Source organism: Pteropus medius, unplaced genomic scaffold (assembly GCF_902729225.1).
Source record: "Pteropus medius unplaced genomic scaffold, Ma_sr-lr_union100, whole genome shotgun sequence".
Taxonomy (NCBI): Eukaryota; Metazoa; Chordata; class Mammalia; order Chiroptera; family Pteropodidae; genus Pteropus; species Pteropus medius.
This window is the reverse complement of record NW_024349804.1, coordinates 8447775-8465767: the sequence shown is the minus strand read 5'-3', so window position 1 is coordinate 8465767 and position 17993 is coordinate 8447775. Positions and strand designations below refer to the sequence as shown.

General features: G+C 47.0%; 1 long non-coding RNA gene across 1 annotated transcript in view; it reads left to right on the top strand.

Annotated features, from left to right (window-relative positions):
* Window positions 1–17461: 17461 nt before the first annotated feature.
* Window positions 17462–17993, top strand: part of LOC120582756 (uncharacterized) — a 2172-nt gene continuing 1640 nt past the window's right edge. Inside the window, exon 1 of the long non-coding RNA XR_005647633.1 lies at window positions 17462–17958. This is a non-coding gene — a long non-coding RNA (uncharacterized LOC120582756). The remainder of the gene's footprint in view (window positions 17959–17993) is intronic.

Sequence of the window (17993 nt, the reverse complement as noted above, 5' to 3'; positions counted from 1 at the left end):
CTTCGCAGTCATTGATGCTCCAACAAAAGGGGCCTCTTGCTCCGTCCCATGCCTCCTGCTGTCCTTCCTTTGTAATTTGCTGATGCCGTTTCTTTAATTCACAATATCTTTTCTCCTCGGTGATGCTTTGTTCAAATTCTACTTGTCCATCCAATTCTGTCATTTCTAAGGAGACGTCTCTCTTTCTTCAGCAAAGAAGAAATGATTTCTTCTTTCTCCAAAAGACCCCAATAACTTCTTCTTAACATCTCTTAAAGCACTTACCTGTCTTAGCTCTCTTAAAATCTGAGCTTCTTGAGGCTAAGATTTGAATCTGAACATTTGCATATCTTACACCTTTCAGAGGCAGGAGAGTATGAGGTCAAAGGAACAGGTTCCAGGTCGAGCTCCTCCGGGATACTCCTGTCATGTGACTTAGGCAATTCTTAGCATATTATCATCACTCAACAAATTCACTACTTATATTCCTAACACACAGGACAGTACATGGTATCTGTTCTGTGTTCAGTAAATATTTATTGAATGAATAAATGAAAAAGCAAATGAAAAGTAGTTTGGTGTTGAGTGCCTGTTGAATGAATGAATAATTTAATGGATCTGGAAGAAAATTTATCGAGTGAGTGCTTTTCAGTGAACCAAAATTTGATCTACAAACATTATGCTTAAACTTCGAGGTCTCTCGTCGACTTATCATTCCCTTAAGTACCTTTCCCTTAGAACCATCTACCAGTAGATGATACAGCTTGTACAATATTTTACTTTATATTTCCTTTAATGCCAAAGAGCTGCTTCAAGTTTTTGCAGATTGAAGGAGGAGGATTACTTTGCTTGCTTGTGGATAAGTCTGGTTTTCCTATAAGAGCTGAGCTGAAGAATCTTTGCCACTATTATAACTGTGGATTTTCTGAGATGATACAAGATCCAGACAAAGTTCAGTAAGTCCCCAGGCATCGGGGCTCACCTTCTTAAATGATCTGTGACACTGCTAACCTTGCACGATGTCAGATATGGGACACCCAGCTCACTCTCCTGTTCTCACCAAACAAGAAGAGTTATACAAACTTGAGGGGCTGCTGGATCAGAGTGGACGCTGCCCCCAGGACATGACTTTCATCTTCGTTGTGCTTATTCAGCTGCGGGGATGCATTGGTATCTAGCTGATTTCTGAAAAAGTGCACAAGCCCATTTAAAAACACAACCAAATCCTTTTGCGATGAGGGCTTGATGTGGAGTTGGGGAGAGAGAGGAGGAAACTTTTTGACTTATTTTCTGATGTTCTTTGCTTTGTCTGCAAATTCGTCCTGCGATGCCTGCAGGCAATTTTCCAAAGCCTCTTTTTGATCAACGTTGATAAAGCTCTTCCCTATGTAGGAAGAATATTCTTTTTTTTACTAGCTTCTTAATTTGTGCTTTTGTATAAAGACGAGTCATCTAAAATCATACAGCCATAGGTTCTTGTTTGCCGGGGTCTGCTATCACCACCAACGGTATCTATTATTTCAATAAACATGCGTTAAGTGATTTCTACATGCCAGGCACAGGAGGCAGTCAGAGGTCTGGAATAGGATTCAGAGGCAAGACATATATGTTTTTGTGTGCCTACTATGTGTCAGACACTTGACATAGATAATTTTGTGAAATAATGAGAAAAAGCAAGGTAGAAATTATTTCCGTTTTATAGACATGAGGAAACTGAAATTCTGAGAAATGAAATGATTTGCCTTGGATCACTCAGGAAGGTGCGAAGCATTTTGGCTGAGCTTTTTGCGACTGGTTTCTGAAGAGCGGTGGGGTAAAGGAGGAAAGGGACATGGAGAGGAGGGAACCGTAGGACGAAAGCAGGGGGAATGAAAGGCCAGGTCAGGGTCTGCAGGCTCGTGCATCCTCGTCTTTTGGACCATAACGAAGAGAAGTTTGGACTGGGAAGTGGGCTTGATAAGATAAAGCAAGGCTTGGAATACCAAGCCGTGCCTGTGAAGTCCCTTCTTAAACACTTGGATTATGCTGTCACCATTTGTATATAAAACTAGGCCCTGACACTGAAACCAGGTCCTAGTAATTAGTTTTCCTAGTTTTAAGTGTCTTTCGGGAGATAACAGCAAGGCTCCTCATAACCCTGAAGAGGAGGCCATCGGACCAAACTGATGAGACTGGTCCCAGAGGCTTGCGCAGGCACAACTAACAGCTGTATAAGCGTCTACTGACCTCGAGACACAGCAGAACCAAGACTCACGGGACTTACGTAACGGAGATGCGACCGTTACCCCCGGAGCCCATTAATTTAAGAAGCAAGGGATCCGTCAATCCAGTGCAGGGACCAAATCTGGACACGTAGGGCTGATAAATCAGACTCTGCCTGACTGGACTCTCTTTGATCTCTCTTGCCTCTTCTGCATTCCAAACCTGAGGAGACTTAGTTCCAAGGCTACCCAGTCAGACCCCTGAGTTGGAACTCATAAATAGGAGTAACGTCTCCTTCCCCTCACCTCTTGAAACGGATCCCAAGCCTTTGTCTGGAGAGGCTAATGTGAGCTTCGTCTCTAGTCTCCTCATTTGGATGGCTTGACAGATCAATCTCTTTTTCTCTGCAAAGACCTATTGTCTCAGACTTCCGGCTTCTCAGTGCATGTCCGGCATCAAACTCACGGCCTTTGTTCGGTTACATATATGGATTAATTAATTATAGGTAGAACTGAGTTAATAAGGATAATCAATCAAATAATCGATCAGTGATTTTTATTGATTTTTCTCCATTACCAGAGCAACATGTGCTCACTATAAACATTTTGAAAAATGCAAAAAAAAAAAATACATAAATAATTGACCTTTAAGTTACTTCTCAAAGCAATTGCTATGCACTATGCTACTTCCTCTGAGTCTTTTTTCCTTTCCTTCAAAAAATTAGATTGTTGGGTTTACATAATCATAACTATACTCTCCATAAGATGTGGTGCTATTTTCCACTTAATATCATAAGGTAACTTTTTTTGTTATAAAGCCTTTAACGATTATAACCCACTAATTGAACATACCACATTTTATATAAACAGAGGCTTAGAACCGGACATGCATGTGTTTTGTGCCTTTGATACTGATGAGGAACATTTTGATGAGCATCTTTGTGCTTCCAGATTTTAGGATAGTTAAATGGTTTCTATAGGATGAATTTCCAGGAGTAGTGATACCGAATGAAAAGTGACACGCCCATTTCAGGCCTCCCATCATCAAGCCTACCTCAGTGTTTTTTTGGGGAGTATCCTTACTCATCAATCACTATGCCGGTTGCATTTTCCTCTCAGATCTCTTTCTGATGTATAGCACCTCTCATGAATGTCAGGTGAACATAATCGAGATGAAACTCCTGTGTCCTGGGGGGAGACTTAAACCCGCTTGGAGCATCTTGCCTTGCTGGAAAGTAATTCCTTGGAAGCAGGAGAGGGACTGTAGCTTGTTCTGCTGAATACTTCTTAATGCTCTTGACCAAAAGTTTTCCATCTCTTAATGAGAGGAATGCATAGCTCCTGAAGAGTATGTCTGCAGCTACTACGCCTGCCCCGTGGAATCTGAGATGCTGGGAGTTGTTTAAGGATTCAGGAGGTGGCTTGAGGCTCTACATAGAGGCTTAGGAATGTGTGATCGATAATACTTAGTCAATGACTAAGCAACCAGCATCACCAGGCTCACAGATGACTAATAATTATTCTCATTCTACAGTGTGTGGCTTGTCAAAGAAAGTAAACAAGGCCTCTGCCCTTTTGTTCTGTGATTCACTCCTGTGAAATACTTAGTGGTGAGGCTGAGAGAGCACCAGAAATGCCAGCCAGCACTGCTCTCTCCTCCCTCCCTGCTCCCTCCCTTCCCTTCCTCGTCCCACCATGTCCCAGGCTTACTGGGGGCTGCGCCTCTGTTTTATAGACTTGAGGAGAGGCTGGGTTAAGAATCAGACTTTGGATTTAAAATAACAACTTCGCATCCAGGTTCCATCATTCCCCAAATGTGTCACCTTGGGCAAATGACTTGTTTTCTTTGAGCTTCAGAGGTCGTTATATTTTAGGCAGAGATAAAGAACTAGGTCATAGAGTAGTAATGAGAAGGAATGGGTATAAAGTGCTTAGTGTGATCCCGGATATAGGGTAAGAGCTTAAGAAGTGGTAATTATTATTAGGATTAGCTTCAAGTTTTCACCAGGCCATCTCTAGAGAGTGAAATAGCTGGAGGATGTGGGGGCTTCTCTAAAAAAAGTCTCTGGTGTTTTGTTTATTCATCTTAAAGACCAGTTATAATTTCTACCTTGCAATTTGCTGGGACACTAGAAGATGACATGACAACATGCCTGGCACAGCGTAGCTGCTCGACACACATAGTTCTGCTTTCTCTACTGGCGGCTGACTGCAGGTCACTCTGCTGCGCCCAACCTTCTGAAACAGATCTTTGAGATCTTCAGAGTGGAAAGTGTCAGTTCTTAAGTACCAACCCCAGAAGGACGATTCCCACATACTGGCTGTACACTGGCGCTGGGTATTTCTCTGGCATGGAGAAGAACATAATTTCAGGGTTTCTGCAAATGGCAGGGGCCTGAGCACTGTCTGTTGTATCATCCTGGATGGGATGCAGCCAGTTACAGACTTGGACACCGAGTGGCACAGTTTAGGGATGACATAGAAAGAATGAAGACTAGAGAGCCTGTCCCCAAATGTTTTAGCCCAGGAAGTATGATGGGGCACTTGTACGACACTAATGAAGAAGAGGGGCACCGCGATCATGACTGCTGTTGAACTTTCTGCCACTCCATCCATCAGGGACCCGCGGGTAGACTTACCTTGATGTAGAGATTCAATGATAGGGCATTTCCTGTACGCTAGAGTGGAATGAATTCACATCGAATACATGTAGCTGTATGAAGCACAGGGCAAGATAGGTCCTCTGAGAACAGCCTTGCTTTTTCCCGTGGATGCTCCTGAACCTGAAGAACTCTGCATGGCTGAAGAAAACCGAGGACACAGGTTTTCTGTGGAGAGAGGGAGAGAGGACATTTGGGGGAAACTTTAAGGCACGTGTTTTTCTTGGGTGGATTTGATAGAATACAATTTTGGAGGAAAATGGAAATACAACTTCAGTTATAATGCCCTTTACAGGTCTAAATTCATTTTAGTGTTTTAGTGAAATAAATCATTTGCCGTATAACTTGTTTTGTTCACTTGTTTCCTTTGGAGATCTGAAGGCTGGAGCAGGGGTAGGCAGGGAAACTTCTAATCATTTGGAGTAAGTTTTTCTTCATTGCTTTGGCTATTTTTTTGAGAGTAAAAAAAAAAAACAGTCATCTAAAAACATCTCCAATTCCCAGTGATGTTGTGGTAACTCTCTCTTACCCATCAGGTAGCAGAGTCCCTCATGTCCTCTTTGCTTTACTTTGAACAGTTCTTCCCATTTGAAAGACCGACCTTATCTTCCCCGCTCCTTCCAGTGCTTGAGGCTTGTGGGACGTGCGTGGGAGGGACCCAGCTTCCTTTCTGCAGAAACAGTCCACTTTGCTTCCTCACATAGGTGACAGGTCTTCGGTGTGCTGAGCAGAGGAGGAAAAGGAGGACGAGGACAAGCATTGCGTACAGAGCTGGCTGCTGCGCAGTGCCCTCCGTTAGTTGTCATCATTTCTTTGGTTCACACCGGTGGGACCTCAGGCAGAGGCCCCTCTCCGTGGCGCTCTCTCTCTGTGATGGGCGCCTTGTCCATTTTCTCAGGTTCGTCTTCAGGGATCTCCCAACGGCGGGAGATGGCGTTGACAGCTTCCAGCTCTCCTTCAGCTGCCCCCTGGAGACGTCTCCCACAGCCTCTTGCTTCTCAGGTTCTCTTCCTTGGCAACCCACTCTCTTATGTGGAAGGCAAGAAAGATAGGTCAAGACTATCTTGTATGGTGTCCCTTTGACCTCCAGAAGGTTGATGCATCTTTGCCACGAAGCCGAAGGGACCGGCTGCTCCACAGATGCCCTCTCTCTGCCCTGCTCTCTCTCTAATGTTCTATTTACCTATTTAGGTAGAAACGGAGCAAACCAGCAAGGCTTCTATCTCATTAGGGGGCCATCCAGTGAGTGTGGTGTCGGTGTTTGTTTCTTGCGAGTGTTCCCAACATTTATAAGTTATTTTCTTGGAAAGCCTGCTCTGTCTTTCATAGACCCCCTGCTTAGCTCTTGGATATGCTCTAGCCCAGCATTCCCACCTGGCAGGCATAGATGGTCCCTTTCTCTTCTCCTCAGTCTTCTTTTAGAGACAGAAAGAGAGATGCTGGAGGTGCCGGGTGCTGGCTGAAGGTAGTAGTGCCAATTTAGCCACTCCTTGGCAAGGCTTGAGAAAGGTGTTTATTTAGCTCTGTTTGTCGTGTGTGACGTTGAATGCCTCTGTTCATGTTTTTATGTACTAACTCTGGAGTAATAGGAAACTCCACTTACTTTTTGTATGTTGAACACACACACACACACACACACACACACACACACACCACCAGCAGGTGAGAGAGAGAAGAGTACATTCTCCGCTGAGAAGTTAACAGCAGCTCTCGTCGGGTGGTGGTAAGATTAGAAATTATTTTTGTTTTCTTTTCTGTGCTTTACTGCATGCTCCACATTTTCTCCAAGGAAAGGGCATCACTCTTGAAATTAGAAGATAAAGTACAATAAACATAATTAAAAAAATATTTCTAAGCTGCCACATCCTTCCACTGATGGACCAGATGTGAGGGGCAGGGGCCCGGGCATTCCGACCTCCCAGAGCTCTCTGCAGGCTCATGATTTTATGACACGTCAGCTGTTCCGAATTCCTACAGCACCTGCCACAACAAAAGGAGGCCCTTTGCTGAGCATACTAATGCGATCGCACAAGCCTCTACAGAACAAAGAAGCCAAAACGAAGAGGTCAGTAAGCCCCGCTTGGACAGCGTCCATCCCACCCCAGCCCGAGCCCTCTGGGGAGGTAGCGGTCCACATGTGAGGGAAGACAGCTATGTTCGGAGTGAGTTCCTGCTGCCTCCCTTTCGTCCTCTCTGGTGGTCTCCTCCCTTCTTTTTCTGGTTCCCTGCCTCCCATTTGGCTCACATCTTCACTTCGGCCTCAGACAAAGAAGCGTTCAGCATCTGCTCATCTGAGGATGGCTCTGCGTCCTCTCAGGAACCCACACATCACAGCTACGCCTGGGAGAGGGGTTGGCTTCCCAGAAGGCGAAGGCTACAGCGGACCGGCGGCCCTCAGTCCTTTTAACCTCCCTCTGCCCACGTCCTCACACTAGCTGCTGTTCTCTTGACCGTCTTCAAAGTTCGCCACCCTCCACGTGGCTTCAGAGAGAGAGGGCATGCCGCTGTCCATTTCTTTGTGTTCTAGTATCTTTTCAAAATTGTCCATTTTCCCCATGTGGGGAATGCTGAGAAAGGACAGTATGCCCCTCTCCCTAACCCCTCACTCACTCCTTCCCAAGGGGAGAGGAGTGGCCAGTGGGTTTGGCCCAAGCTTAACACTCATGGGGACATGTTGGCTAGTAGGCGAGGTCACTGTGCGTGCCTTAAGGACGGGGTTCGTCTCCACTCTTCCTTGTGCTTGGGCATGGCGAGCTGTCTCCCACCTTTTTCCTTAATGTAGGAAGCACTGCCCTATTGAGAATTCTGTCTTTCCTCCTCGGTGTAGGTGGCATCCCCTGAATGCTCCTTTGAGCGATGGAATGAAGTGGGTCACCTAGGCAGCTGGCTGGCTAAATGCACCAAGAGTCCTGTTGTTGACCAGTTATGTGTCTGTCTTTCTTTCTTCTTCTTGCCCCTCTTAAGGCTTCACACCTGGGACATGATCTTAAACCCAGCGTTCCCCAGGGTTCTACACTGGAACTTTCACAAGCCTGGACACCTATAGCCCAAGGGGAGATTTCCATTTTCCTTTGTTCTTTGGGTGTAAATGTCCACTGGGGGTGAGTAAGCAGGCCAAACGCACCCTGGGGACTGGACAGACAGTCCACTTAGAGAGAGCTCAGTGTCCTTTCCCAGGTCTACTTTGGAATAAGCTGCCACATGTTCCGCAGGTCACACTGTCCCACTGGTCAAAATCAAGTGCTTCCGTCGGGACTCAGTGCTTTTGAAATCATGTGGATGGGATTCTCATCTGTTCCTTGTGGTCCAGACTCAGCCTCTTCCCCGACAAACAACAGGAAATCACACAGAGAATTAGTGGTGTTTGGGTGGGTGAGCAAATTACACCCCGCGTGATGTTAATTCCAGCTCACCCAAGGAGGAATGGAATAGATGGCCTCATCTGCAGTCACTCTGACTAACGAAGCCTGGGATAGTCTGGTGGGAGGTGGTGGAAATTATACAGGATGCAACGTTTAACCACCTGTCCCTCATGTCCCCAAACCAGGAGAAAATAATGCAAAATAGTGTGTGAATTCAGATCCTTCCCTTCCTCTATCAGATAAGAAGGCACAGGGCAGACAATCATGGTCTTTTTGCTTTAAGAAGGTGGTAATTCTTTACCACGATGGGTGGCATGGTTTAGTGAAGGAGACCCTCCGGTTTGAGGATGGGGACAGAGCAGTGGTTAGGAACCTGGGCTCTGAGGCAGACAGAGGGTCGGAAACCTGACCTGATTACTTAACAGCTTTAAAGTCTTGGACAAGGGACTTAATCTCTTAGAATTCTCCTTTTGGTTGATGAATACAGTGGTAAAATGAGGAATAATTACAACTAATTCATAGGATCGTTGTAAGGATTAAGTGAGATAATGTGCAAAGTCCTTTTAGCACAGGGCCTGGGGCCTGGTAAGCCCTGGATACATCACCACCTCGTAGCTGAAATTCTGTCTCATTATTTCACGCTAAGCACCTCCTGTCTTCTAAGGTGATGGGTTAAGAAAGGAGTGAAAACGAGTGGGAGCACGGAGAGGAGATCAGAGGCAGGTGTCAACCCCAGGTAGGGCCCCGGTGGGGAGAGGGGGACGAGGGCAGGAGGTCACTCAGGACACACACATACCTTCTTCCTTAACTTACCAGAGAGCCTGTTCAGAGCCTGGTGGGAATGCGCCTGGTTGTCCCTCAAAAGAACAGTACTTCTCACTTAAGAGGTTGGTTGGTTCAAGTCACAGATTTTTGCTAATTTTCCGGGACACCTGTGGCAAATGGCCATGGTGGCTTCAATTCGTCGCCCCTTCTGCCTTGTCCTTTACTTTGTGACTTTGCAAATCCTCTCACTAACAATGGAATCTTTTACTCCTTGAGTCTGGCTGACTTTCTGGCTTGTTTCCGCCAACAGAATCTATCGGAAGTCATGGTTTCCTGGTTTCGAACCTAGACCTCAGAAGGTCTGTGTGCTTACTGGAGGATGAGAGACCTGTGGAACAGAGCCGAGTCCCCCCATGTGTCCCAGGAGAGGCTGACCAGGTCAGTGGACGGCCAGCCACCTCCCAACTATGCGGGCGAGCTAAGCCAGGATGAGCAGAGCCATCCAGACTAACGTCCTAGAAACACAAGCAATAAAGGCTCGTTGCCGTATGAGTGTTTGTGTGGTTTTTCCTGTGTAGCATTACTGTGAAAAGAGAAAGAAGTGAAAAGTGACCTTGGTAACATAACTTCACTTTATTCCTCACCTCGGATTCCCTCACTCATTTCACAGCTATGTCGACCCTGCACTGAGAGTTGTTGGGGCAATGAAGATGGAAGGAGCCTCGATTTCATCAGGAGTGTGTCTGTAGGAACAAGATGATGTTATGGAGGGCAGGGATTCTGTCTCGTGTATTTGCCGATGCATCTCCATCACCTAGAAAAGAGTCAGCTGGCACTTAGTAGATGTATGATAAAATTTTTTGTCTTATGCAGGTATATGAGTGAGTGAGTGTGTGTCCTAGGTAACGAATTAAATATTTCATGAAAATGCAAAGGACTATTTCTCTTGCCCTTCCTAGACTGGCAGGAAATTATTTTCTATTCTTTTCTCTAGTCTTTTTTATTTTCTCTTCTTCTTCTTCTTACGATGTCAGCAGTAGAAACCGCAGTGTGCTATAAACTTGCCTCCGTAAGAGAATGTAGATGCATAAATCAGAACAGCTTCTAACGGGCTGTCTGCAGTAATAAATGCTACAGAGGCAGCCTGACTGACGGTGTAAGAGAGATTACACAAACCACTGCCTGGAGAAAGCACAGCATCATGAATAAGCTCACCCTTGAATTATTTATATGTTTTAGGTGTTATTTTCTCTGCTCTATCCTGCCAGGCCTGTGAATGATTTTCACCAGGAACCGAGAGCGCCTGGATTTGGCTATGAAGGTAAAGCAGTTGCAGTTTGTCTTGGGCCATATTTTGGGACGAAGACTGTATTATGTTCCAGGGGGAGCAGCAGCGAGGCCAGCGGTGCTGTGCAGTGGGAGATGCTGCTTAGACCCAGGACTGGAGGGAGCTTCCAGGCACAGCGAACTGTGGACCACCCTGGAGCCAGGCATTTGTGGGGAAGCCTCAGGCCCACCTTCCCCATCTCCACCGGGAAGCTTCATTCTCTTCCACGCAGTGGGTTTCAGCCTGGGAGGTTGTTTTGCTGTGAAAGACAAAGCGTAGAAATCACTGGCTTCGCTGATCTTTGAGACTCCAAAGTGGTCCTCCACTTCTGCTGCCTGCGAGAGTCGCTGAGGGGCTTTTCATAACTATGTGTGTTGGGGACTCAACTTCGATCAATTAAATCAGAGTTTCTGAAGGTGGGGCTGCACATGGAGATTTTTATAGCTGTCCAGGGGACTGACAGGGCCACCAGGGTTAAAAGCCACTGCTTCAAGTGCTTCGTTCATCTGACAGGGCATGCACCAACACCCCCGTCATAAGCCAGGCACTCGGCAAAGGACTGGGAACAGAATGATAAATGGGACGGGCCCAGCCCTTGCCCTCATGGGATTCTCCATTTAGCAGGAGATTCTGGCAGGTAAAGACACAACCGCAGTTGGCGGGCTGTGTCTTGATGTGAGGGTATAACATGCCATGATAGTATGAACAGCAATAATAATAATAATAATAATAATAATAATAATAATAATAATAATAATATAAATGACACTATTTATTGCAGGGATAACATTGTATTTGCCTTTTTAAAAACTCAGGCATTGTACTAAATGATCTCCGTGAAGTATCTTACTGAATTCTCATCCCGACGCTGTAGATAGGCAAAGTTACCATCTTTGTTTTATAAATGAAGAGCCTGAGGCCCAGAGAGAGTAATTAACTTCTCCAAGGTTATACAGCCCGCACTGGCAAAGTACGGAGTAAGGGGTCCTCACTCTAGCCTTGAGGGTCTGGGTGATAGCTCTGTGCTACACATCTTTTTTAGTGTACCTCGGAGCTGCTGAGGTTAGTGAGTTGAACGCATGTCTGAGTACATGTTTGCAGAAGGAAAATTAATCTTTTCCAAGGCATTGCACTGGCACAGGCAGGACTTTGTACACACACACACACACGCACACACGCCGTATGGTTTATCTTGTTTCTAGCTGCCTCTGCCATGGAATCTGACTATAAAATTTTTCTGGAGACATTTTTCTGGAGAGAAATAAGAAGTTGTGGGTCTAAAGGAATTTCAAGTATTCCTATCAGGTCTCTTTGAATCCACCGCCCTCTCAACTCACTGCGGCTTCTTCTTAAATCACGGAAGACCTTAGTCAACCTAGGGGCTTCCTTAATGGCTTCGTGTCTTCACAGCCTTCCCTCTGGAGGCCAACCCTGCACTCGCCCCCAAACCCCCAAACACATGCCTTACAGAAAGAGATCAGGACTAGCCCTAGAGCTCCCAGCACCGGTATCTCATTAGCCACTTGGGGTTCGCTGGAAACCAAATGGAGGTCCACGCTCCTCCCCTAGTGAGGACTTAGGTGCACACTCTCTCCTCGTTGGCCAGAGAATGTACGGTCGAGAAGCCAGGGAGTCGGGACAAGGTCAGAAGGATAATCAATCAGTTACTGTGTGTCAGCAACTATATGAGCCTGTGAATGAAGGCATGCATGCAGATTCGAGCTGCTCTGGAACCCCCCAAAGAATACGACACATCCTAAGAGTTTCATGAAAACGTGTTGCTGCCGGGAAAGAGTAAAGCAAGCTCCAGGGCTCAGCACGCATCACGCCCCGCTTCTCTCATAAGCATCACGACACGTGTGGACGCACACGCGCACACAGTGTTACAAGTGGAAAAGAGTAAGGCAGGACACTTTCGTTTAAAAATGTGCACATAAGCACAGTGACAGCCAGTGACACAGGCTCACGCCTTCCCATACCTGACAGGAGAATCCGATTTTCCCGATTTCCCTTCGAGGGCACTTCACCGGATCCCGCTGTGACTCAGCTTTCACCGCGTGCTCTCGCTCACAGGCCCACGACGCAGGGAAAATGCCACCCAGTGTCACCAAAAGTGATTTCCCCTGAGATTGTATAACGAGGCCCCCGACTGTGAGGTGATCGACTCTGCATACTCCTCAGTGAATCCAGCCCATGCCTCCAATTTCCAAGGCCCCGTTTGCTCCCGCAGGCAAGCTTTCCTACTGGTTTGGAAGTGGTACCCTTCAACGCTTCTTAACAACCACCATGTCATGTAGTCCTGCCAAGCATCTTCTCAGTACACAGAAGAATTGTCCATGTCAACCCATTCTGCAGGTGAATTGAGTTAGATTCAGGAATGCCCGCCCCAGTATCCTCTGGGGACCTCGATGTCATCATCGTGGTGTCAGAACAGCATTCATTGTTAGTAAACTCTAGCAACCCTCTCGCCTGCCCTCATACACTGTCTTTACCAGTTCCGTCTGCATTTGCTCCAACTGGGTCCCCACCACCCACCTCAGATCTAGTTTCTTTCCAAGCCATTAGGCTGATGGCCATCTTCCAGTCTCCAGAGAGCCAAATGACCTGAATGCTTGAGCTAGGGAAAAGGTTTGTGCGTGTGTGCACATGTGCATGTGTGTGTGTGAATGTGTGTGTGTGTATAGATCTTCATCGACTTTCCACGAGAGCAGGTGTTTGCACCTGCCACCTACTGCCCACCTCGCCACTGCTATCCGAACTTCTCTCTTCCCAATACATAGAAATACACTTCCTAGATCTTCCCTGAGGCTGATTTGCAAAAGCAGCTGCTCCTACATCCCCATCCGATTCACCCAATTTTCATCTTTCCCCCCTTTTTGTTCTGATTCCCTCTTCTCCTAACCATCAGCAAATTTAGCCAGCTTGATACAATACACTTCTCTGGCGTCTGGCCCTGTCTGTTCTCTTGAAGGCTTCTATGCCTTTGAAAACCTAAATGATGCAGTGAATGGAGACATCGTTTCTGAGGTGACCTGAGCTCCCCAGCTTGCAGGGCTGGTCGAGGACTTCACCCAAGGGGACCTTTGGAGAACCCATCGGTTAGAGAAAGCTGCTCTCAGGATTCACTCCCTGCTCAGTCAAGGAGAGACTGGTTTCCAGCATCAGGATGGGTGTGGAGGAAGCCATCCCACTCAGGAGTTATCGTCCTCAGCGGGATGAGTGCCGAGAGAGCTCATCTGAGGGAATTTGGGGCTTGGGCCAAATGGGGGCTTTCCAGGAGTCCTGTTGGGAAGAAAACATATCAGTGTGTCTAGAGAGTCAGCAAATACACAGACCCAAGGTCAGTACCACCAGAAAAGATTGTAAGGAGTCAGGCTGATTAGCAGCAACTATCCAATTAGATGGGTTTGAACAATGTGTTCACCTGACCTTGTCTCCCCAAACAGAAAGAATTTTTAAATATGTGGTCTTGGGCAACGCAGCTGGCTTGATTGAAGCCAGTCATTCTATGAATGGGGTTTAATGGAGGATTTAAGTTGGAATTAATGTTAACTGATAAAATCCAGACAGAAGGTTCTCCCCATGGCCTTCTAGACTTTGGCAGGGAGAAGAGGGGGCAGGAGACCCCTGAGGGTGCAGGCCCGCCAACTGGCGAGGCCCTTCACATCTCCACCTCTCCCATCCCCAGAATTGTTCAGTGAATCTACAAGGTGCCCGACTTGGTGCTGGGTATCGTAGAGTTAAAGACAAAAAAAGACTCATGCTCTCATGTGAAGCTCTCGGTCTAGTGGGAGAGGGTCTTTGGAAGGGAGAACTCTGAGAACAAGCCCCCCTTTTTTGAGGGAGGGAGGATGTTCAGACCCTCTGTCACTTCCATGTGGTGATTTTCCCCTTCTCCTGGGAAGCAGATGCGATTAACAGACCATGATTGTTTATTGCCCTTACGCAGAGAATAAGCTATTTCTGCAGTTAGATAAGGGAGACTATAATGTCTGAAATACTCTGCGTTGTTGGGAAATCTGCCTGCTTTTTCAAAATATACTTTTACAAAGAGATTAGGGAGCAAGCTGCTGCCCAGTGTCCAGGTGAGGGACGGGGGGCTCACTCCCGATTTCTCACCTTCCCTGGCTCTCACCTTCTGCTCAGCTCAGGACGCCCTGGGGACCTCAGCGCTGGACCGGCCCTCTCTCCGTGGGCTCATCCTTGAATTCTGAGGCCCAGAAGTGTCTGTCTGATCGAACAGTCTTATTTTCTGGCAGAGAACTGGGGAGCGTGCAAGTAATAACTGGGTGTCGTTTGGCATGTTTTAGAAAGAAATAAGGAGCCCTGATATGTTTATTTCACTGTGCTTAAAAAGGAGCCTAGTGCTACGTTAGTTTGCTAGGGCTGCCATATCATGTAACCACAGGCCGGATGACTTAAAACAGGAGAAATGTATTCTCTCACGGCAATGAAGCTTAGACGTATCTGAAGCTGAGGTGTCAGCAGGGCCACACCCCCCTGGAGGCCCTTGGGGAGGGTCCTGCCATGCTTCTCTCCGAGCTGCTAGTAGTCGCCAACAGTCCTCGGTGTCCTTCGGCTTTTAGACACGTCACGCCAGTCTTTGCCTCTGTTGTCACTTAGTGCTCTCCCCTGGGTCTCTGTGTTTGTGTCTAAGTTTTCCTCTTCTTATAAGGACACCTGTCGTTGCACTAAGGCTCACCTTACTCCAGTACGACCTCCTTTTACTTCGATTATATCTACGAAGACCCCACGGCCAGATGAGGCCACATTCACAGGTGCTGGGAGTTAAGAATGTAGTATCTCTCTCTTGGGGGATACAATTCTACCCACAGCGAGTGACCGTATTAGGTAGAGGAAGCAGACTCTAGACAGCTATTAGGTGTATACTTATTCAACATCCTTCCAAGTACCAAATACTTCCTGTGCATGGGCTGGGCACAAGGAAATGCAGCCGATGATTCTTCAGACACCGGCGTCCTTTGTCCTGTGTGGCTGGTTTTCTGTTGGTTTGTGGCAGGCAGCCTCTGTCTACTTCCAGGGTGTGGCACTGGGCAGGGTGCCTGTCTCTGGTCAGTGTTTGGTGCCAGGAGAAAACACTTCTTTCCTTCTCGTTTTCTGTCTCTGGGGGCCGGGTGGGGCCTTAGAGCTCAGAACCTGGGGGCTGGCCGGCCCATGTGTCTCTGCCCATCTTTGTGCCGAGGTGCAGCAGGCTTCAGGGGCGAAAGGCACCTGTGCCCTCATTGGAGAGAACAGCTGTCTCTGCATCTTTCACTTACAGGAGTTGTTGGGTTTGCCACTTTGGCCCCAGTTTGCTTTTCCAAGGGAGAGTGTGCTGGCTTGTATCCATCCCTGTAGGGCTTTTTCTGGCCCTTGGCAAACACAGATGAATGTGACATTGGCCCCGGCCATTTCACCTGCAGCTGCGTCAAGCGCTGTGTTGGTCGAACGGCTGCAACCTCTAGAGGGAGCTCAAGGCCTGTTTCCGTCTCCCATGACTGCTGCCCGAGGAAGATGCTCTGATGGATTGAACAGTAAACACGAAAAAGCCGCAGTCTAGGTGGATGGAAGATTTAGTGACAGGGGAAAAGGCAGGGATAGGTTTTTTGTGAGGGGGAAGTGCTAGCGGCTCACTTTTTGTCTGTGAATCCAGTGGCGACGAGACAGGGTCTAGGGGTCTGTCTTGCTTGGCAGGTACTTTTTTCCCCTGGAAACCGATGGGCAGGTGTCGTCCGTGGGAACGGGGTGTGGAGGGGACCGCTGAGGCCAGCTCTCTTCTAGCTTGGTGGTGACGGTCAGGGAGGACCTTCTGCTCTGTTTTTCTTCCTCCCTTGAAGTGAGACGATCTGAGGACCAACGCTCTTGAGCTAAAGTGGTTAAAGGACCCACTGAAGCTCCAGGTGGGTCCTGCGTGGGAGAAATGCAGGCCCAAAGCCCAAATTAGCTGTCTTAATGGGAATCCATCAGGCTGGCCTGCCCTTGTGCCGCACATCCCTCTGGGCATTGCCGCAGTTGGATGGGGTTCGGAGACCCCACCACCTCTCATCCCTTTTAAAAAACAGAGGCATGAGACCGTGGACAAGGGATTGACTCATCTGCTGCACAGGCCACCTCAACCGTTGTGTGATATTGGATAAGTTGCTTAGCTTTCCAGAAATCTAGTTTCTCCAGCTACAAAACGAGCATAGTAACTGCTTAATGAGCAATTATGAGATTTATAACAACAACGACAACAACAAAAAAAACCAAAAAAACCCACACAGATAAAAACAACTAACGTAGTATGTAGCACATAGTAAGTGTTCAACAGTTGGTAGCTATTATGACAGATGTAGTTCTGGCTACTTAGCGATAATGGCTACCATCAATGAGCACTAAGGAACAGGCAAACTTAAACACTTTGTGTTATCTCGTTCAGTCACATCAGCGGCTTCTCTAGGCATGTTATTATCATGCCTAGTCTCCAAATAATGAAATTGGAGCTTAGAGAGGCTAAGGAACTTGCCCAGGGTCACACAGCTAGTACCTGTCAGCACTGGGATTTGATGCAGGTTGGTCTGACATGCCACACCATTTCTTTAACTGTCTCTCAAAACATAACCTCGAGTCAATCAATGGCAACTCCTACATTCTTGCGATTCTGCGCTACCTGTCAGTGCATTGAAGGTCCTGTGCGAGTACATCCGGATGGGGCCTGGCCAGCCTCCGCTGCTGCTCGGGATTCATGCCTCTGAAGTGGGCACTGGCTGTGAAATAACCCTCTCCTCCTCGCATCTGAGGAAGCTGACGTATCTGAGTGCCACTTTTTAATCAAGGAGACCATCCATCTCCCGTTGCCATTTGATCTTTCTTGAAACAACAGCCACAAATCTCCAGGCAACGCAGACACGCTGGGGACAAAATGAAAATCCAGGAAGTCGCATCTTTCTCTCATTCACGGGAAGAAAAGAAAGCACGTGGCTTCTGCCCTGAGTGTTGGGGGATGTGTTATATTTAGAAAAGAACATTTTGTAATTTAGTTGTTTGATTTCTGAAACAACTTCCTTTAAATTTTTTTTTTTTAAAGTAAGTTGCCGAATCAAGCATGAAATAGTTGATGGAGCAATAGCAATCTCTCGGTAAAAGTATACTAAATTATTCTATGTTCCCATCAGGGAGGTAGAGATAGGGACTGTAAGGCTTTGTCCCTACTCTTCGGGTACTTAGAATCTACTCAGAAAGTTCAGGTAGGTAGGTATGCACAGAGCTCAGAATATAAGAAAATCTGATCTATTGTAGTGCTCAGGAGGCAGAATAACCGCAGAGATAAAAACTGTAGAGTTCTGAAGAACGGATGCAGACGTTCATGCATTTGTACATTCGATGAATATGTATCGAACACCTTCTTGGTATGTAGCAAGTACTGAGAAAGGAAAGTACCAAGAAAAAGCAAGTACCGAGAAAGGAAAGTTGAATTAGACCTTGATGCTACCCTTGAAAAGTTTACAGTCCCATGGCAGACGCAGGATCGGAATTATAAATCAAGCAATGCCAAGAAATAAATAACAGGATTTGTACAAATGACACGAGGCCATGGTCAACGGTACCTGGAGGAGAGAAGGATCAGAAAGACTTCATGGAGGAGCGAATACTTAAGAGGGGTGCTGAAGGATGGAGAAGTGAAGGTGAGCACATGGATAACATCGGTATAATGTGTCAG